The sequence below is a fragment of the Hemicordylus capensis genome, chromosome 9 (assembly GCF_027244095.1).
Source record: "Hemicordylus capensis ecotype Gifberg chromosome 9, rHemCap1.1.pri, whole genome shotgun sequence".
In the NCBI taxonomy this organism is placed as follows: domain Eukaryota; kingdom Metazoa; phylum Chordata; class Lepidosauria; order Squamata; family Cordylidae; genus Hemicordylus; species Hemicordylus capensis.
Window position 1 is genome coordinate 13,752,177 of NC_069665.1, and position 16,672 is coordinate 13,768,848.

The following is a 16,672-nucleotide window of genomic DNA, read 5'->3' on the forward strand; positions in this document are numbered from 1 at the left end:
ACCCTTACTCACCATCTCTACTACCAATGGCTCTAGTGGTTATTAGGATAGTTGGTTTCAAAAGGTCGATGTACTAGAACTCCATCTCCAACACATACGAATGGGAGACTAGATGTGTGAGCACTGTAAGATATTCCCCTTAGGGGATGGAGCCACTCTGGGAAGAGCATGTAGGTTCCATGTTCCCTCCCTGGCATCTCCAAGATAGGGCTGAGAGAGATTCTGGCTTTCAAGCTTGGAGAAGCCTCTGCCAATCTGTGTTGACAATACTGAGCTAGATGGACCTATGTTCTGACTCAGTATATGGCAGCTTCCTATATTCCTATGTGTCCATGTAAGATGTATGTTGGGAAGACATCAAGAGCATTGAAAAGATGCATTGGTGAACATCTGAGCAATGTGAAATGTGTAAATATGGGTGCCCCCTTTGTAAGTCACTTTTTGGAGAAGAAAACATTCTTTTTCAGTTATATAGTTTTGGGCACTTGGAAAAATCACACATGGCAATGATAAAGTTTTACTTAAGAGAGAAGCGTGATGGATTTTGGAACTGAAGGTTTTGGCTCCACTGAGGTCAAATGAGGAACTTTACTTACTGGCCATGCTCAATTGAAGAGTGTTATATTCATTTAAGCTGATGTTTTAACACTCAATGAATTACAGTTAGTTCCACTGGCAACAGTATAAATTTTCTTCTCCAGTTGGCAATGGTGTAAGCCTTATAAGAAGGCAAAGGCTACTTGCTCAAGGACGCTTTGAAATATCATAACTGTAAGTAACCATGAGCTTGATACATTATATGTTGCTATCTTCATTTTATAGTGTTCCAAAGGTGTTTCTGTGAAGTGATTTAACTTTTTTTAAAAAGTTTTTGAGAGGAGAGCTGGTTTTGTGGTAGCAAGCATGACTTGTCACCTTAGCTAAGCAGGGTCTGCCCTCATTGCATTTGAATGGGGGACTAGAAGTGTGAGCACTGTAAGATATTCCTCCCTCAGTGTTTAAAAAAAGCATCTAAAAATGCACCTTTTTAAGGAGGCTTTTTAATGCTCCAATTCTTTTGTTATATCTGGTTGGTTCTTTAGCTTTTTATAACTTTCAGCATTTAGCTTTTAAAATAACCTTTAATTTGAACCTGACAACTTTTTGTTTGTTTGTTTAATTTAGTTAGTTTTATTGCTTTTATTGTATCGTGTGTCTATCTTATTATTTTGAGCCGCCCAGAGCAGTAGTGCACTGGAGGGGTGGGGTATAAACATTTCAAATAAATAAATAAATAAATAAATAAATAAATATTCCTCTTAGGGGATGGAGCTGCTCTGGGAAGAGCATATGGGTCCCAGGTTCCCTCCCTGGCAGCATCTCCAAGATAGGGCTGAGAGAGATTCCTGCCTGTAAAGTTGGAGAAGCCACTGTCAGTCTGTGAAGACAATACTGAGCTAGATAGACCAATGGTCTGACTCAGCATATGGCAGCTTCCTATGTTCCTATGTTAAGTTACTTTAGTATTACCCCTGAAAAATGCTTCTAGGCTGAAATGTGTTGGGCTTCAATAAATGCTTCACAGCACCATGAGTCCTTGCCTCCTTTTTTGCTCACTTGAGTGGTTGACACAGCATTTGGCTGCCATGCTGACCACTCAAATGGCCTTGGTGCATGTGCAGAGCTCGGCTGAGTGCTGGGGCAGGCTCCTGGGTCAGGGAGATTGCCACTGTGGGGGTGGGGGGGAGGCTGCCTGTGACAACATGGACCACCTATATCCTCCCTATGCCACTGGACTACATTACTTCTGTTCAGTGAAAGAGTTAAGGGCATGATAAACTCTGTGGTGCCCCCCTTCCCTTGATGCCCTAAGCACATGCTTGTTTTGCCTTATGGTTAATCCAGGGCTGGCCAATGTTCATAGCTGATGCAGGGCCGCAGGAAGGTAACTTTGATTACATTTTAGCCACTTCCAGATATTCTAAAATGCACAAGAGATGATCTTTGATACATTCATTTTGCCTCCTACATGGGTCTTTCAGACCTTCCCTAGCCTTTGTCCAAGAAGTTACTTCACTTTTAAGTAGAACAGTGTTGCATCCTATCCTTCGTCCCTCTTGCCCAATTAGCATAATGCGCTTGGGCAAGAATGTTCCTATAACTGGTCAAGATGCCATCAATTCATGTGTCACTTTCTGTGTCACTTGGGATCTGCATGTCTCCTGTGCCTCCTAGGACACCCATATCCCTACCTCAGATTCACCAGGTGATTCTTCCTTATAACTACCATCTTTTTCCTCCATCCTGGTACAGGCACTTCCATTTTTGCCCTGCCTTAGGAACATAGGAAGCTGCCAGATACTGAGTCAGACCATAGGTCCATCCCACTCAGTATTGTCTACACAGCAGCTTCTCCAGGGTTGCAGGCAGGAGTCTCTCTCAGCCCTATCTTGGAGATGCCAGAGAGGGAACCTGGGACCTAGATGCTCCACCCCCTAAGGGGAATATCTTACAGTGCTCACACTTCTAGTCTCCCTTTCATATGCAACCAGGGCAGACCCTAAGGGAGAGGTCATGCTTCCTACCACAAGACAAGCTCTCTTCCTTGACTCTCGCTCCTGCTTTACTTCTCACCTCAAGTCCAGCCCTTTTCCTATCCTGGTCTATGCAGCACTCCTGGATGTGAAATTTTGGTTCATTTTTGGGTTTTGCCAGACTGACGGACCTCTGCCTGCTTTCCGCTCCCACCTGCCTGCCTTGTTGGAGACAAGCTGCAAGGGTTCAGCTACGACCAAGCTGCAAGGGTTCACAGCATTCCTCTGGGAAGGAGCGAGATAGTATATAACCCCATTCTCAAAGCTCTCCTTTCCCTTCTCCTCATTTCTCCTAAAATCCCAAACTCTCCATTTCTCTCTTGTCAACCTTGAGTGAATTTAGTCTGGAAACCCAAGCCAAATTGCCTCATTGTGAGCTATAACATAGTCTTTTGTAACTTGTTGGTCTTCCTATCCTAGGTTTTTTTTTTTTTTGCTCTTAACCATTATTTTCTCTTCCTGTACCCCAAAACCTTTCAATAAACCTCATTTTATTTTCACCTTTAATCTCTCCATTCAGTTCTTTCCACGAGCAAAGCTTTGAATGAATTTATTCTGAATTTGGGACTGCCCCATTCCAAGCTAGCTAATTCCCCCCACACAAGTCTTAAATGTAGCCCAAGGGTTCCCACCAATTCCCTGGGACCAGTTCCATTAACAGACCAGAATATGGTGAATCTTTTTAAGAGGAATAGACATGAGAGTCTCTGGGGAAAAATATGCCATTTGTAGAGGAATTCCTTAGATTTTTCCAGTTTAGTCACTGGAAAGATGAAACTGTATAAATGATTTCATTGGTTGCCTCTCATTGGGTCAGCTTCCAAAAGAGATTATGTATTAATTCAAATGCCCACAGGGAACTAATGTACTGACATGTTGCATGCATATTTTTCTTTGCTAGCTGTACAATGAACAGTCTCCATGGTTACCTTCCTATCACACAACTCTTGATATTTCTAAATGAAGGAGTCTATTTTGTTTTAATGTGTGCAATAAATAAGAAGCTATGTGAATGTATGCAGTGCCGGCCGAGTTTAAAAAAACAAATTTGAATTGCAATATACAGTACCCTTTTAGATGCATTCAAAAATATTATCCAGAACTGTCTCTTAAATATTGTGTGGTATCCAGTGAAAAGTTGTCCATTGTTTGTAGAACTTGCGCATGTTGTAACTGTGTTTAACTGGTTGGTTTTAATTTTGGGGTGTTAATTGTTCTGGTTTTCATGAATTTGGAATCTGCCTAGCAATTTTCTTTTGTTGGGCATTGCATATAAATGTAACAAAAGATAATCAGGCGATATTTCTAGAATTTAGTCAGAGTACACCAACATAGAAGCCTCTTGTAGCGACATCTAAGAGTTGCACATTGGGGGTCTTGTTGGTCTAATTTGTAATGTGTCACTAACTCCTTCATGGCAGCTATACACTCTTGGTCATACCAACCTCTAGACCTACTTGTTGGCCAGAAGTTATCAATAGTTCTTTCCCTAAAACAGAAAATCAAAATTGTAATTTCTTCATGTCAACTCATACTTTCTTCTGTAAGACATCCCCCAAAGCTGCTAATCTTATCATTCCCTTGATTCCCTCTGTCTGGCATTCTCCCCCCTCCACCACAGTCCCTCGAGCTGCCCACTGATGTGGGTTGGATACTGACTTTATTTTATTTATTCTTGGAGATGTGACTCCATAAATATCAACTATTAACACATCTAACTCCTTTTTACTACTAGGTACATTGGGCAGCAGTGATATAGGAAGATGCTGAAAGGCATCATCTCATACTGCACAGGAGGAGGCAATAGTAAACCCCTCCTGTATTCTACCAGAAAGAAAACCACAGGGCTCTGTGGGCTCCAGGAGTCAAAATCAACTTGATGGCACACTTTACCTTTACATTAGGAGTGGAAGTAGAGAGTATTGGACTGCCCCTTGTTCACTCTTGTTTCTGTATTAATGCTCTGAGTCTTCTGATCGGTAGACTGATACTCTTAGGACATTCTCTTCTTCTTTATTCTCTCTTCTTGCGTCCACCATGAGGGTGCAGACTTTTCTTTCTTTGTCTTTATTATTAAGGTCATAGACCAGCATAAAGTATAAGGGTGATTACATGTTAAAAGTGAGAGTAGATAAAAAGTGATGACATATAGAATGATACTTAAGGTACATAATAATACTAAAAACAGTAGAAAGTACACCCAAACTATGAGGACATAAATGCCCGAGAAGTAATAAAAGTGATTAAAAGCATAAAAAGGGTGGCATAAAACTGGATGTAAAAAGATTTTTAAAAACATGAGAAGACAGAAATACATAAAAGCCTAAGTAATAAAATTGGATACTGGCCAAACTATAAAGCTCTAAGGAGCAGTTAAAAGGGTTGGGGGAGGAGTGTAAGTATTTCTATTGAATCGGTATTGAGTGAGCAAGTGTAGCGCCCACCCTGAGTCACCAAGGGTCAGACTGAGGCTGATAGTACTCACTGCCTACCATCCGACGACGAATGCTGATCGCAGCTGCACAGGACCTGGCAACCTTATATGAGATGGCAGGCTTAGAGTCGGATAACAGGAAGGAGCTGCAGAATTGGCTCGAATGTCCCAGATACTTGCATAGCAATGGACAGATGAGGGAGGCGCGAATGTGTCTATATAGAACAAACAGTAGAGGAGAACATGCTCGGTAGTTTTGAACTGCCCTGAGCCACAAGGGCATAGTTGCTCTACAAGTGGAGTCCTTCTATAACAGACTTCTGGCATTGCTGAAGGGAGGTCATACTTTTCTTTCTAAAGTTTGTTACTCATAAATCTTTACTTGTGTTAGACTTTAAGTAATTGTCTCCAGATCTCCTCCCTGAGCTCTGTTTGCATGAAACTGGGTTTCTCTGCTAAATAAGGGGTTGACTCAAATTCGTCCCTAAATTTATTACAAAATCTGATTACATTTTAAGATATAGGAGGTGGGGATATGCATCCAGAAGGCCCCAGGTTCAATCCCTGGCTACTCCAGGTAGAAATGGTAGAAACACCTGCCAGAAACCTTGGAGAGATACTGCCAATCAATGTAGATAATACTGAGGTAAAGGGTCTGACTTGGTAAAAGCCAGCTTCCTATGATCCTTTCTTCAAGACTACAAACAAATACAAAAAATGTCAAAACCAAGCAAAGGTGCACCTAGGTAATTTTGGAGCCTGAACCTATAGGCCTTTGACACACACACCCCTCCACTGCAAGTTAAGCATCAATTTTAAACACGTAGGTTCTTGAGTGTACAAATTACACCACCCAGGACAGACTAAAAAGGATTTGGGGGGCCCCAGGGTATGTGGAGGCCCTGGACTTCGGCTCTGAAGTCCAGGGGTAAGAGGACCTCTGAAACCAAGAGTTAACAATCCAAGTTCACAGTCAGATGAGCCATTAATTCATGACTTATCTGCAGATGAAATTTTAATGTGTTTTTAATTTTTAATTCATTGAGATTTTTATCTGTTTTAAGAATTTTAACTGTTGTGTTTTCAGCTTGTACACCACCTGGATATTTCTACATCGAGCAGTATAGAAATATGATAGATAAATTTTTAAAAATTCTGGTTGATATTTATTTCAGATGTCTTTGAGAGATTTTCAGGAAAGGAGCCAGATGCTTTTCCCAGGGCAAGGAGTTCCCACAGCTGTGAAGAAATCCATGAATCCATATTACATCTATCTTGACTAATGTGCATTGGCTGCCAGATGTTAGTGTGCTGGTGTATATGTAAAGACATAATTGGACAAAGAGGCATCTTTAAAGTGGTGGCTTTCCTAGCATTAGCAGCGGGAGGCAACGGTCCCTATTGAGCCCAGCCCAGCATCTCTCCAGAGGCTGTTAATGGTATTGGTACCTTGGTACACCCCAAGTATTGTAGTGCCTGATGGGAGGCCCCAAAGGCTGCCTTTCCCCATTCACTGGTGGGAGCCAATCCCTCTTCAGATTTGACCTTTGCATACAGAGGTGCTCTTACCCATGGAATTCAAGGCCAAATTCCAGGGCCTCTACAGACCCGGGGGCCCACAAATCCTCTTTAGTCTGTCCAGTGTGGTGTGGTCACCTGGCAGAGCATGATGATGCTTAATTTGCAGGGGAGTGGGGCCTTCCAAAGGCCTTAAGGTCCAGGCTCCAAAACTACCTAGGTGCACCTCTGCTTGCAAGCTTTGAAAATGGCATGGGGCAGGGAGAGAGAAGGTTGCCAGCAGCCTCCCCTTCTCTCCTTGTGCTTCTTACAAGCTTTGCAAGGAGTGTGAGGAGAGGAACTCCTTGAAGGGGTCCAATCGGTTCCGAAGAGTTGCTCATCTTGATGCCCTGCTGGCATCATCTGCCACCTGAGGTAACTGCCTCACTTTGTCTCAGGAAAGGATATCTTTGAGACCATTTTTTGGTAGGAAAGTGACATACAAATATAACAATGATAGTAAATATACAGCTAGTCATCTTAGGCCAGGTGGACATTTTTCTTTTCCACATTCCTGATTGAGCTAGGCCTGGGAAGATATTTCTGCAGTGGCATTACTGGGATTATTTACTATCCCTTAGTTTTGACTTCATTGGTGGCCTACAAGTGCATTAAAGGTCTGGGTATTTTTTGCCTCACTCAATTCTATACAGATCATCACATCATGATGTTGTGCTAAAGTCCTGAAGAGACCAGAGGTTTCTTAGTTGAAAGTTGAAGAGATTAGCTAAAGTGATCAGATGTTCCTCAAGGTGGACTATACAGAGCCATCCAAAGCCAATTGCCTCGTGAGGAAGAAGAAAGAAAGATAGGGAGACGCCTGTTCATTTCTCACCAGAACATCAGGCATGTGTTCCAGCTGGACTGACCCCTTCCCCTCCACCCCCCCAGCCCCACACAAAGCCCTCTAACACCAACAGCTACCCTATGAATGAGTAGTTTGTTCTAGTTATGTTCTGTTTCAGTGGAAGGTTTTTCCATATATTGTAAGCCACTTTGAGAACAAGGTCAAGAAACAGGATAGAAATCAACAAATAAATGTAATGGGCAAAATGTTGACAGGAGGAGATCAGAGAGAGCATAGCTAAGCAGGCTAGTTCTGCTATTCTACAGTGCCATGTTAAAATGAAGTATTTGTTGCAGGAGTTTCCACTGAGCCTTGGGGACGTTCAAGCACACTGTTATACCCTGGGTCAGGCCTGCTCAACTTTGAGCACCCAGCTGTTTTGGGGCTTCAACTCCCATAATCCCCAGCCACAGTGGCCAAAAGCCAGGGATTATGAGAGTTGTAGGCCAACATCTGCAGGAGGGCTGAGGCTGAGAAGCCCTGATCTAGGTATTCCAGATACCCTCCCAATTTGAACTCTGGTAGCTGGGAATGGGCCCTTTGAGTACCTCCTTCATACCCATTCCTAAAATAGGGTCATTGGAGACCACAAGACAAATGATCTGTGTTTGACATTCAGATGCCCTGGCAAATACATGAAACTTGAACCATTACAGGAAGGTTTTTTTAATCTCTAGTGCTTTAGGGCAGGGATTCTCAACATTGGGTCCCCAGATGTTACTGGACTTCAATTCCCATAATTCCCAGCCCCAGAGGCATTTGGTTGGGGATTATGGGAGTTGAAGTACAACAACATCTGGGGACCCAACGTTGAGAACCCCTGCTTTAGGGGATCTGGTCTCTTCACTGCATTAGTTCTTGGATGTGAGAACCCCCTGAAAATGTTCACTTACCTTACAGAAATTCACTAACTTCCCCTGAAAATGTTATTTTACAAAGGGATTCCTGAAATTCTCTATGAACTTCACTTGTTCAAATTGGTGCCAACTATCACTTTTTAAAATTATAGCTCAGTTTGAAACGTTACGTTTGGTGCTGCTGTTCTGTAATAAAATTATGGCCCTAATTCAATGCAAACTTCTGTGTTGCGTTCCCTTTCTGGTGAATGGAGCAAGTAGTTTATCCATGTTAAAAGCAAAGAAATAAATAACCCCTTTAGGAGCCAAGTCTGTGTACAACTCAAGAGGTGGTCAAGTTCCAGAGGTCGATGAAGTCACTTGAAATTATTTGTAAGTTTAATGATCAGGCTTATAAAACACTTTAAGGATTGCTCAGGGAGACGGCATACAGCAAAAGTAAAGTATTATTTAACTACAAATTATTTGAGTGAATTATAGGATTATATTTATTAAACCATAGTCTTTCACTGCAAGCAGCTTGCCTGCTTGCTATGTCATGACACTAAGTGCCAGATTTATTATTCGTTTGAAATGGCAATTAGAAAAATAAAGTCCGCCCCCCCCAAAGAAGAGGTTTCTTCTGACGTGAAATACAGTACAAATGTTTACATTAGCATGGCAATGGTGCTACCAATGATGCTTCTAAATGGGACTACCATAATACATCCATCTATCCCTCAAGAAGACCATTTACTTGGATGGCACAAACATCTACTTGTTGACTGATGGCAAATAACGTCATTATTTGTTTCAGGTTTCAATCCAGCATTGATGAATACACTGTTTGAAGATCTGGAAGGCCTCAATAATAGACACCTTAGAGATTTTTTTGCTCTAATACATCTTAATGGGCATTCATTTCATGTTAGCCGAAATGCTCTGGCTAACAGCATAACATTTCATGTCCAGAAAGGTATAGGCAGAACAATAATGTCAACATCCTCACATTTTTGAAAGTTTATGCTTGTTTTGATCCACTTGAGGGCTAGAAAATAAATCAAAATCACAGTGGAAAGGTTGCTTTAAATCACTCAACATGGGACCTGACTCCATATCGCAGCCCATTGTTACATACCATATGCATCTGACAATTTTGCTCCACACCACTGAAGTATTCCCCTTCAACTTGCTTTTTCCTTTGTTCCACATCAGTATATGCCAGTATTGGTAGTATATCTAGATGTTTGCCACTAAAGCACTTTCTCAGATTATTTTAAACTAGTGATTTTAAGCCCGTTAAATTAACGGGCGGTAGTAGAACTTTGGTGCCTCCTATCTCCGCCTCCTCTGGCTGCAGCGCACCCTCCTCCTTGCAACCGGCGATTTCCTTTCCAGGCCAGGGAGTTCTCTCTGCTGATCCGTCGTTGAGTGTGATCCGTCGTTGAGGGAGAAGAAGGGGTTTCTCTTTTGAGAAGACACAGGGCTTTTCGCAGCGGGCTTTTTCTCCCGCCTGTTCCCCCAACTGAGAAGGCGCTGTGCAGAAAGAGCTTCTGAGCGGCTGCTCCTGTGTGCTGGTGGTCTCGTGGCGGCCGTTGGTTATATCGTTTGTGGCGTGCATGCGCCAATCATGCAGGTAGTTTTCCCGCCCTTGGCCGTCGGGAGGGGGGTGGGGGCTTATAATTGGGCCTTGGGGGGAATTGTTAACCCCGCGGTCTACTTTCTCCCGCCGCTTCTGTTGCCTCTGGGCTAGTCGTGCCCAGGCTGGACTCGCCCCCTCTCCCGTACCCGCCGCCGCCGCTTTTCTTCTCCCGGCGGTCGGGCTGAATCTGCCCCTGTCGTCTTTTCTATTCCCGCGGCCGGCCCGCAACGACCCGGGTTTGAATGTGTGTGTGTGTGTTTTAATTTTATTTTTTCGCTATGTTGGCTTTCGGGCGGCTGAGCGGGGGGGGGGAAGGGAACCGTGGCTGCTGCTGGTGTCTCTGATCGTCTTCGGTCGGTTTGGGGGGGAGGCGGGCGTCGGCTGGGGCCGTTCTTGCTATGTGTTTCCCGTGGCTGTGTGTGCTTTTTAAGTATCTGTTGCGACCGCCAACATGGCCGCCTGGTCCCTGCCGCCACCGCCGTCTTTCCCTGCCCCGCGTCTTTCCCTGCCCCGTCTTTCCCTGCTCCCTTCTCCCGGTCCCGGAGCCAACATGGCCGCCGTGTCCCTGCGGCCGTATCTTTCTCAGATGTTCTGGGCATGCGTGGAGCGCATGCCCAGAACGGCTGAGAAAGACACGGGCAGGGACACGGGTGCACACTCAAGCTCTTTATTATAGAGGATGTACCCTTTCAGTCTGAAATAGATTTTCCTGACAAGGCCAGGCTGAATGCATCGTATTTTCTATACCCAGGGCAAACAGTTTTTTCTCTTTCTTCTTATAAAGGCCATTTAGTATGCTGTGTTGGTGATAATAAGGTTGGGGTTTTTCTTCTACATTTATATAATATCTCTTTCCATCTGTCCTAACTTTACAGGCTTTGATCATATTCATTGCATACAAAATAGATCACTTCTGCACTTTTGCAACCATCTGAGTAAACTAGAGGATCTTTCTTGATTATTTCATCTGTCCACCAACTTGAGACACCAAGATCATGTTGAGACACATTCTCTGTGGCAATGCAAGAGCTATGGAGTTCTCTTGAAGATTAAACAAAGACCACTCTTGAACCTTTTCAGAAGATACAATGTATCTTAAATTATATCTAAAGGTAAAGTATGTCATCGAGTCGGTGTTGACTCCTAGCAACCACAAAGCCCTGTGGTTGTCTTTGGTAGAATATAGGAGGGGTTTACCATTGCCTCCTCCTGGGCAGTATGAGATGATGCCTTTAAGCATCTTCCTATACTGCTGCTGTATATAGGTGTTTCCCATAGTCTGGGAAACATACCAGCAAGGATTTGAACTGGCAACCTCTGGCTTGCTAGTCAAGTAATTTTCCCGCTGTGCCATTAGGAGGCTAAATTGTTAACCTATATATATTTAAATATCCCTATGAAAAACCCAGCCAACTTACGATGCAGTGGGGAAGCAACTTGCTGAGTGAACAAGAGGATGTCCGTTCAAATCTCCATACTATGGGAAACACCTATATTGGGCAGCAGCAATATATGAAGGTGCTGAAAGGCATCATCTCATACTGTGCGGGAGGCAGCAATGATAAACCCCTCCGCTATTCTACCAAGAAAACCACATGGCTCTGTGGTCGCCACGTGTCAACACCGACTCGATGGCACAATCTTTCCTTTTTTTTTCTTATGAAAAATCCAACAAATTATCCGAATCTATTGAATGTTTAAACAAGTTTATTTAAAATTCAGAGCTCTATGCATTCAGTTTGTGAGAAAGAGGAAAGCTGTTTTTCATAGTAGTCAACTTCTAGCTAGGGCTCCTTCTCTCCGGTTGGCTCAAGCACGAAGCGAGCCATGAGGCGTACCTAGGCAGCATGGGGTGCAGACTTTGATGGAAGGTCTGATGATGCAATTGCAAGATGCATCTTTGAGGTGTCAAAGATGGCAAAAACATATCCTGAGGCATGAGTGGAGTGTTTTGGTGATAAGATTTTTCTTTCCAAAATTTCTAGTGTTTTGGAATTCTTGCTCAAAATAAGGCATGGATATTGAGTATTGATTGACCAGAGAGCTGGTCTTGTGGTAGCAAGCATGACTTGTGCCCTTAGCTAAGCAGGGTCCACCCTCGTTGCATATCAAAGGGAGACTAGAAGTGTGAGCACTGTAAGATATTCCCCTTAGGGGATGGAGTCACTCTGGGAAGAGCATCTAGGCTCCAAGTTCCCTTCCTGGCATCTCCAACACAGGGCTGAGAGAGACTCCTGCCTGCAGCCTTGGAGAAGCAGCTGCCAGTCTGTGCAGACAATACTGAGCCAGATGGACCAAGGGTCTGACTCAGTATATGGCAGATTCCTATGTTCCTATGATTAGGTTATGGGGTGGCTTCCCTGCATACTCCTTAAACAAAGAGCAGTGGCGGGTGATCTCTGTGCAGAGGAGGATCTCCATAGCCATCTACAATCTGGTCTCGAACTCCACCTACTTCACCTTCAGCAACCTTTTCGCAGTTGGCAGATCCATGGCATGTAAAATCGTGAGGGAGGTGGTGAACCTGTTCATGGAGATGTTCACAGATGACATGATCTGTGTGGGCGTAGCGAGGGAGGTGATGGCAGGCTTTGAGGAGAAGGGGTTCCTAGGCTGACTCAATGGGACTCATGTTGAAATATTGGGGGCCCCAGCTGGCAAGAGCAGTACTGTTGGTGAAAGCACTACTACACCATGACTTGCAAGGTATGGTGGACTTGACAGGTCATTTCATCAATGTACCGGGGGGGGGGGTGTCGGGCAGGAACCACAACATAGTCATTTTCTGAATTCCCCCCTCTGGCATCCATGCTCATCAATGGCAAATGGGTCAATTTCCCAGCTGTGGAGGTGAGCGGTAGAATGGTGATGTCAGTGATATTCGGTCTGCAGGTGTGGATGGTCACCCCCTTCTGTGCACCTGCCATGCCCCTACCTGAGTTCATTGGAGAGAAGTGGGGGGCAGGGGACTTACCAGAAAGTGGGGAGGCACCTGAGGAGGATCAGCTCTGTGATTTGAATAGGGAGGTAGTTGAGACAGGCCAGGGTGAGTGTTTGTTGCAGGAAGGGCCAGAGGGGCTGGGTGATCTCTGGAGAGAAGGATCAGGATCTGAGCCAGAGAATGAATGGCCGCTATCTCATAGAGGACACGGGTGGGAAAGACATCAGCAGCAGATGAGGGAATTATGGAGAAGTAGTCGACAGACAAGAAGACAGCCGGAACTGGATTGGATATATGGCAAGTGGTGTTGGTGGAGTGTTGATTAAATGCACGTGGCTGCCGGCTATAAATTTGGCAGCCTGTGCCTTGAACAAACGGCTGGAAATACTACTAATCTGATCTACCTTCAGTTTTTGTCAGTTTGTTCATGACTCTAGAATTTGGACTCCTGGAGTTTTGCTGGAAAGCCTGGGGTATCGGATATGTACTTGGACTATGGTGCTTTCACTCCTCATGGTGACACTGTCAAAACGTACTATTTATCAGTAAAGCTGAAACTTGAGCTCCAATTATAACTGGCTATTGTGTCATAAATCTCTGGTCATCTTCTTCAGTAGAGTGAGCTCATGACAGCACCCAAGAATGCCGTGGAGAGGCACTTCAACCACCAGCAAAGCACTTCTAGGATGGTGGTGGAGAGGGCATTCAGGAGGCTGAAGGCCCGCTGGCATGCTCTGTACAGCTTGCTGGACGTGGAGGAGGACCTGGTGCCCAATGTGCTTGTGGACTGCTGCATCCTCCACAATATCTGCAAGCTGATTTTTGACGTCCTGCACGAGGAGCCTGTGGACCCATCTGCAGATCCAGAGGATAATAAGGGAGGTGGGGGAGACAGTGATTCCGGCCTGATTGTTTCAGGCTTGGAGGATATTCCAGAGCATTGAGGACTGTGAGTGGCCTTTGCAAGATATGCCTGGGATCATCTACCTCTTGAACTCCTCAGAGCCAGGCATGTTGTGGTTCCGGAAGCACTTGCCCACACCAGCGCCAGCAGGCTGGGTTGCAAATTGCAAGCACCTGGGCCCCACCTTGCTAATGGGAGCCCTGCCAGCTGGTGGAATTGTTTTGTAATCAAGTTAAGCCATTCATTTTTCAAACGCTCTGTTTCTTACCAATCATGGTGCACACTTTCCCAACTCACACCTGGGCACTGGCATGAAGGAGGGCATGGAAGTGTGTGAGGAACATCTGGCAGGGCGGGAATTAAGGGTTCTTGGAGTCCGCTTGCATCTGCTGTGGGGTTTCCAGACGGTTTATTTTAGGCTAGGTGTGGCTTGCACTGCACCAACATGATCCCTGGTTGGGAAGAAGGGAAGATGGAAGCCATTGAAGTGCTGGTGGATGGGGAGGGAGGGCACATGGGTTACCACCAAAATACATGGTGTGAGGCAATGGGTACTTTGGGGGGTGGTTGGATGGGTGCTGCCTGGAAAGGGATCCCTGGGGGTGGAGGGAGGCAATGGAATGGAATGGGAAATCCTTTCCAGGTGGTGCTTGGCAGGAGGGTGTGTGGCTGAGAATGGCACCAGTTTGCCACTGTCAGACCAGCCCTGCGGGGGTGGTAGGCAAGCAGCACCAATAGTTGTAGGAGAGCCAGGGTGTTCTGCGATGCCCTGCCCTGTGGAGGATGTTGAGAAGCAGCAGTGCTCCCTGCCCATGAACGGAAACCCCCAGCCCCCTCTGAGGATGTGTGCCCCTCCATTGCAGAGTAATAGTCCTGCGAACCACTTAGAGGAAGCTTGCTTAGTGAGACAGCATAGATGGGAGCATAGAGAGGAAGGGGTTAAGTTGCCATCAGTGCTAGGAGGCCAGGCGGCCAAGCCGGAGATAGCCGAGCGCTGAAGAAACATCCCTTGCTGATCATGTGCAGTGGTGGCCATGCAGTTGTGCCCACTGTCAGGCCACAGAGATGGGTGAGACTGGCCTGTGAGGCTGAGCGGCAGGGTGGGGCTCCCCTCTGCTTCATCTCCAGTTAGGCTGGAGTCAGATGTTAGGAATTGCAAACCTGGTCACGATTATCTGTGGTTATCTTATATGTCTGAATGCAGCCTTTGTCTCATTTATATGTGGAAATGGGCATGGTTGCTACTTGAACCATAACTATGTAGAACCAGCTATGCATGGCCAATCATTTTTTATCCCCATCCCACGTTGAGGTCATCTGGAGAGGTCCGTCTACAGTTACCACCGATTCGGTGGTAACTCAGAACCACTCGGTGGTTCCGAGTAACTCGGTGGCGACTCGGAACCTGGTCTTCTCTGTAGCTGCTTCTGGCCTGTGGAATGCACTCCCAGCAGATATCCAAAGTTAGGCTTGCTGTTGACCTTTAAGAGAGGGCTAAACACTTAAACAAGATTTAAACAAGTGTTTGGCCTGGCCTTCCAAGGTTTTAAAATTGTTTTTAAGTAATTAAAAAGGTTTTAAATTGTGTTAAATTGTTTTTATATTAAGTAATGTGTTTTAAATGATGCTTATTTTTTATGTTTTTAAACTAGTTGTACACCACCCAGAGCCTCTGGTTGGGGTGGTTTATAAATGTAATACACAAATAAAATAAATAAATAAATTTATGTGAGACTGAATGTGGTTGAAATAACCAAAAGTGATTCACAAACCAAGCCTTTTCTCACATTTAATTAGGTCCTATTTAGTCATCACACAGGACAAGTTCTCCTCCCAACCTTCTGTTAAACATATTGTGAATGTATTTGTTGGAGGGCAGCAGCAAAAGGAACATGAAAACCCCAGGCAAGGTTTGGATTGTATGTGCTGCACTATCACTTCCAAACAGTTTCCTTGCTATTGTCATTTTAAAGAGGCCCATGACAATTCTTTGTAGGAATTGCTTATTTGTATGAGAAAAATAAATTTAATTAATGCCCATACAACAATCGTGCAGATTTAAAAGACTGCTTACAGGGAACACAAAGAGATTCGGCCCCCACCCCAAATGAACATTAAACATTCAAATATGATATCATGAGCATTCATTTATTTTTTGCGCAAGGCCACAAAATACATTTTGTAGTGTTATAATGTGCCCCAGTGTGACTGGTTTCGATGATGGTTTGAAGTTATAATGAACCATGCTCTCCCGGTGCAAAATACTTGGTATGTAATTGCTTCATAGCTTTTCTTGGGAGCCATTTAGAAATTACAAAAGTAACTCCTCCTACACTCTGCAGTGCAGCTCATCACAAATTTGATGCATTCCATGATATCAGCAGATTCCGGTTTTGTTCTGTTTGCTGAAAATACCACTGATGGTCTCAACAGAAATTTAATCCAAGTGACATCATACACAAAACCCCATTCACACTTAAAAAGACCTTTGGCTGTTCAAAATATTCTTGAGGAAACTGTGCATTCAATAATGCATGCAAGCTTTTTAATCAACTGAGAAGGACGGCTGAGGTAAAGTAAAGGTAAAGCTGTGCTGCTGGATTAGGACCAAGGCCCATCTAGTCCAGCAGTCTGATTCTCACAGTGGCCCACCAGATGCCACTGGAAGCCACAGGCAGGAGTTGAGGGTTTGCCCTCTCTCCTGCTGTTACTCCCCTGCAACTGGTACTCAGAAGCCTATAGTCCTCTGACTAGCAGCCATTGATAGACCTCTCCTCCATGAAGTTATGCAAACCCCTCTTAAAGCCATCCAGGTTGTTGGCTGTCACTCCTGTGGCTGTTGACACATCTTGTAGTAAAAAGATTCCACTGTCATGTCATGACCGTCAGCCAATGAAATGTCAGCCATTTTAAAATTATTATTTCTTCTTTACACAGT